The 5818-nt window shown below is 37.1% G+C and overlaps 1 non-coding gene across 1 annotated transcript; it reads right to left on the reverse strand.

Moving 5' to 3' along the window:
• Positions 1–4108: 4108 nt before the first annotated feature.
• On the reverse strand, positions 4109–4216 carry LOC112724667 (small nucleolar RNA R71). Its single transcript, XR_003163820.1, has one exon. It is a non-coding gene; the product is annotated as a small nucleolar RNA R71 (small nucleolar RNA).
• Positions 4217–5818: the final 1602 nt, after the last annotated feature.

Consider the following 5818-nt stretch of genomic DNA (forward strand, 5'->3'; position numbering starts at 1 on the left):
TGATGAGTGGATAATTTATACGCTTTTTGACATTGTTTTTAGTATGTTTTTAGTTGGATCTAGTTACTTTTAGGGATGTTTTCATTAGTTTTTATGTTAAATTCACATTTCTGGAATTTACTATGAGTTTGTGTGTTTTTCTGTGATTTCAGGTATTTTCTGGCTGAAATTGAGGGACTTGAGCAAAAATCAGATTCAGAGGTTGAAGAAGGACTGCTGATGCTGTTGGATTCTGACCTCCTTGCACTCAAAGTGGATTTTCTGGAGCTACAGAACTCGAAATGGCGCGCTTCCAATTGCGTTGGAAAGTAGACATCCAGGGCTTTCCAGAAATATATAATAGTTCATATTTTAGCTAAGAATAGATGACGTAAACTGGCATTTAACGCCAGCTTTCTACCCAAATCTAGCGTCCAGCGCCAGAAAAGAAGCCAGAACCAGAGTTGAACGCCCAAACTGGCACAAAAGCTGGCGTTCAACTCCAAGAAGGACCTCTACACGTGCAACACTAAAGCCCAGCCCAAGCACATACCAAGTGGGCCCCGGAAGTGGATTTATGCATCAATTACTTACTCATGTAAACCCTAGTAGCTAGTTTATTATAAATAGGACCTTTTACTATTGTATTTAAAATCTTTGGTCTCAGTTTTAATCCATTGTTCATCTTAGGAGACTATTGATCACGTTTTAGGGGGCTGGCCATCTCGGCCATGCATGGACCGTCACTTATGTATTTTCAACGGTAGAGTTTCTACACTCCATAGATTAAGGTGTGGAGCTCTGCTGTTCCTCAAAGATTAATGCAAAGTACTACTGTTTTCTATCCAATTCATCTTATTTCGCTTCTAAGATATCCATTCACACCCAAGAACGTGATGAAGGTGATGATTATGTGTGACGCTCATCACCATTCTCCCCTATGAACACGTGCCTGACAAACACTTCCGTTCTACATGAAATAAGCTAGAATGAATATCTCTTAGATCTCCTAACCAGAATCTTCGTGGCGTAAGCTAGAATGATGGCAGCATTCAAGAGAATCCGGAAAGTCTAAACCTTGTCTGTGGTATTCCGAGTAGGATTCAATGATTGAATGACTGTGACGAGCTTCAAACTCGCGAGTGCTGGGCGTTAGTGACAGACGCAAAAGGAGGGTGAATCCTATTCCAGCATGATCGAGAACCGACAGATGATTAGCCGTGCTGTGACAGAGCATGTGAGCATATTTTTCACTGAGAGGAGGGGATGTAGCCACTGACAACGGTGATGCCCTTGCATAAAGCCAGCCATGGAAAGGAGTAAGACTGATTGGATGAAGATAGCAGGAAAGCAGAGGTTCAGAGGAACGAAAGCATCTCCATTCGCTTATCTGAAATTCTCACCAATGAATTACATAAGTATTTCTATCCCTATTTTATTATATTAAATTCGAAAACACCATTATCAATTTATATCTGCCTAACTGAGATTTGCAAGGTGACCATAGCTTGCTTCATACCAACAATCTCCGTGGGATTCGACCCTTACTCACGTAAGGTATTACTTGGACGACCCAGTGCACTTGCTGGTTAGTTGTATCGAAGTTGTGAACCATGGTATTGGCACCATGTTCTTGGCGCCATTGCCAGGGAAAGAAAGAGCCATGAATTTTACATCATTAAAGTGTAATCACGATTACGCGTACCAAGTTGCTCACATTGCCAGGGATTGTTCGAGCCTGGACATCACAATTTCGTGCACCAAGTTTTTGGCGCCGTTGCCGGGGATTGTTTGAGTTTGGACAACTGACGGTTCATCTTGTTGCTCAGATTAGGTACTTTTCTTTTTTGTTTTATTTTCAAAAATTATTCAAAAAAAAAATCTTTCAAAAATTTCTCCCTTGTTTTCGAAAAAAATCTAAAAAAAAAAATATTTTCAAAAATATATTTTTCTTCAGAATTTTTAAGAATGAATTCTAGTGTTTCATGAAGCGTGGCTGGCTGTAAAGCCATGACTGTAGGGCATGTTAGACGTGTCATGTCTGAGTTACATACTAAAGCTGGGCTGGCTATTAAGCCATGCCTGACCCTTTGATTGGAGCTTTAGACTAAAGAGCAAAAGATTCCTGGAATTCATCTTAAAAATTTTGGAATCCTTATTTTTCTTTTTCATATAATTTTCGAAAAAAAATCCAAAAAAATTAGAAAATCATAAAAATCAAAAATATTTTTTTGTTTCTTGTTTGAGTCTTGAGTCATGTTATAAGTTTGGTGTCATTTGCATGTGCATCTTGCATTTTTCGAAAATTTCATGCATTCATAGTGTTCTTCATGATCTTCAAGTTGTTCTTGGTAAGTCTTCTTGTTTGATCTTGATGATTTTTTGTTTTGTGTTGTATGGTGTTTTTCATATGCATTCTTAAATTCTTAGTGCGTAAGCATTAAAGAATTCTAAGTTTGGTGTCTTACATGTTTTCTTTGCATTAAAAATTTTTCAAAAATAAGTTCTTGGTGTTCCTCTTGACATTCAAAGTGTTCTTGGTGTTCATCTTGACATTCATAGCATTCTTGCATGCATTCATTGTTTTGATCTAAAAATTTCATGCATTGCATAATTTTCATGTTTTTCATAAAAATTTCAAAAATCAAAAAAATATCTTTCCCTTTTTCTCTCATCAAATTCGAAAATTTGAGTTGACTTTTTCAAAAAATTTTAAAATCAAGTTGTTTCTTATGAGTCAAATCAAATTTTCAATTTGAAAATCTTATCTTTTTCAAAATCTTTTTCAAAAATCAAATCCTTCTCAAAATTCTTAGTTATTTTCGAAAATTCCAAAAACATTTTTCAAAAATCTTTTTCTTATTTTTATACCAAATTTTCGAAAATAACAATAGCAATTAATGTTTTGATTCAAAAATTTCAAGTTTGTTACTTGCTTGTTAAGAAAGATTCAAACTTTAAGTTCTAGAATCATATCTTGTGATTTCTTGTGAATCAAGTCATTAATTGTGATTTTAAAAATCAAATCTTTTTCAAAAACAATTTCAATCATATCTTTTCAAAAATATCTTCTTATCTTTTTCAAAAATTTGATTTCAAAATATCTTTTCTAACTTCCTAACTTCTTATCTTTTCAAAATTGGTTTTCAAAATTTGTTTCAACTAACTAACTAACTTTTTGTTTGTTTCTTAACTTTTTCAAAACTACCTAACTAACTCTCTCTCTCTAATTTTCGAAATTATCTTCCCTCTTTTTCAAAAATTTCTTTTTATTAACTAATTATTCTTATTTTTATTTTTGATTTTAAAAAAAATTTCGAAAAATACTAACACTTTTCAAAAACCATTTTCGAAAATCACTAACTCTTTTTCAAAAATATTTTTCGAAAATTCTCCCTCTCCCATCTTATTCTATTTATTTATTCATTTACTAACATCTCATCTCACATCTCAACCATCCTCACAGTTGTGTTTCTTCCATTATATTACATTCTTTGTCTACCCCTCTTCTTCTACTCACATAGGGATCCCTATACTGTGGTATAAAGGATCCATATTATTATTATTATTATTCCTGTGCCCTCTTCTTTGTCATATGAGCAGGAGCAAGGACAAGAATATTCTTGTTGAAGCAGATCCAGAACCTGAAAGGACTCTGAAGAGAAAATTAAGAGAAGCTAAATTACAACAATCAAGAAATAACCTTTCAGAAATTTTCGAACAGGAAGAGGAGATGGCAGCCGAAAATAATAATAATGTAAGGAAGATGCTTGGTGACTTTACTGCACCTAATTCCAATTTACATGGAAGAAGCATCTCCATTCCTGCCATTGGAGCAAATAACTTTGAGCTGAAACCTCAATTAGTCTCTCTGATGCAGCAGAACTGCAAGTTTCATGGACTTCCATCTGAAGATCCTTTTCAGTTCTTAACTGAATTCTTGCAGATATGTGATACTTTTAAGACTAATGGAGTAGATCCTGAAGTCTACAGGCTCATGCTTTTCCCTTTTGCTGTAAGAGACAGAGCTAGATTATGGTTGGATTCTCAACCCAAAGACAGCCTGAACTCTTGGGATAAGCTGGTCACGGCTTTCTTAGCCAAGTACTTTCCTCCTCAAAAGCTGAGCAAGCTTAGAGCTGATGTTCAAACCTTCAGACAGAAAGAAGGTGAATCCCTCTATGAAGCTTGGGAAAGATACAAACAGTTGACCAAAAAGTGTCCTTCTGACATGCTTTCAGAATGGACCATCCTAGATATATTCTATGATGGTTTATCTGAGCTATCAAAGATGTCACTGGACACTTCTGCAGGTGGATCCATTCACCTAAAGAAAACGCCTGCAGAAGCTCAAGAACTCATTGACATGGTTGCTAATAACCAGTTCATGTACACTTCTGAAAGGAATCCTGTGAGTAATGGGACGCCTATGAAGAAGGGAGTTCTTGAAGTTGATACTCTGAATGCCATATTGGCTCAGAATAAAATATTGACTCAGCAAGTCAATATGATCTCTCAGAGTCTGTATAGAATGCAAGCTGCATCCAACAGTACTCAAGGGGCATCTTCTGAAGAAGAAGCTTATGATCCTGAAAACCTTGCAATAGCTGAGGTAAATTACTTAGGTGAACCTTATGGAAACACCTATAACTCATCATGGAGAAATCATCCAAATTTCTCATGGAAGGATCAAAAGCCTCAACAAGGCTTTAATAATGGTGGAAGAAACAGGTTTAACAGTAATAAATCTTTTTCATCATCCACTCAGCAACAGACAGAGAACTCTGAACAAAATGCTTCTAATTTAGCAAATCTAGTCTCTGATCTGTCCAAGGCCACTGTGAGTTTCATGAATGAAACAAGGTCTTCCATTAGAAATTTGGAAGCACAAGTGGGCCAGCTGAGTAAAAGGATCACTGAAATCCCTCCTAGTACTCTCCCAAGCAATACAGAAGAGAATCCAAAAGGAGAGTGCAAGGCCATTGACATAAGCAAAATGGCCGAACCCAATGAGGGAGAGGAGGACGTGAATCCCAAGGAGGAAGACCTCCTGGGACGTCTAGTGACCAATAAGGAGCTTCCCTCTGAGGAACCAAAGGAATCTGAGACTCATCTAGAGACCATAGAGATTCCATTGAACCTCCTTATGCCCTTCATGAGCTCTGATGAGTATTCCTCTTCTGAAGAGAATGAGGATGTTACTGAAGAGCAAACTGCCAAGTTCCTTGGTGCAATCATGAAGCTAAATGCCAAATTATTTGGCATTGATACTTGGGAAGTTGAACCTCCCTTGTTCATCAATGAACTAAGTGATCTGGATCAACTGACATTGTCTCAGAAGAGACAGGATCCTGGAAAGTTCATAATACATTGTACCATAGGCACCATGATCTTTAAGGCTCTGTGTGACCTTGGTTCAGGAATAAACCTCATGCCCCTCTCTGTAATAGAGAAACTGGGAATCTATGGGGTGCAAGCTGCTAAAATCTCATTAGAGATGGCAGACAGTTCAAGAAAACATGCTTATGGACAAGTAGAGGACGTGTTAGTAAAGGTTGAAGGCCTTTACATCCCTGCTGATTTCATAGTCCTGGATACTGGAAAGGAAGAGGATGAATCCATCATCCTAGGAAGACCTTTCCTGGCCACAGCAAGAGCTGTGATTGATGTTGACAGAGGTGAAATAGTCCTTCAATGGAATGAGGACTCCCTTGTGTTTAAAACTCAAGGATCTCCCTCTGCAACCATGGAGAGGAAGCAGAAAAAGCTTCTCTCAAAGCAGAGTCAACCCAAGCCCCCACAGTCAAACTCTAAGTTTGGTGTTGGGAGGCCACAACCA

The sequence above is a fragment of the Arachis hypogaea genome, chromosome 11, assembly GCF_003086295.3.
Source record: "Arachis hypogaea cultivar Tifrunner chromosome 11, arahy.Tifrunner.gnm2.J5K5, whole genome shotgun sequence".
Lineage (NCBI taxonomy): Eukaryota > Viridiplantae > Streptophyta > Magnoliopsida > Fabales > Fabaceae > Arachis > Arachis hypogaea.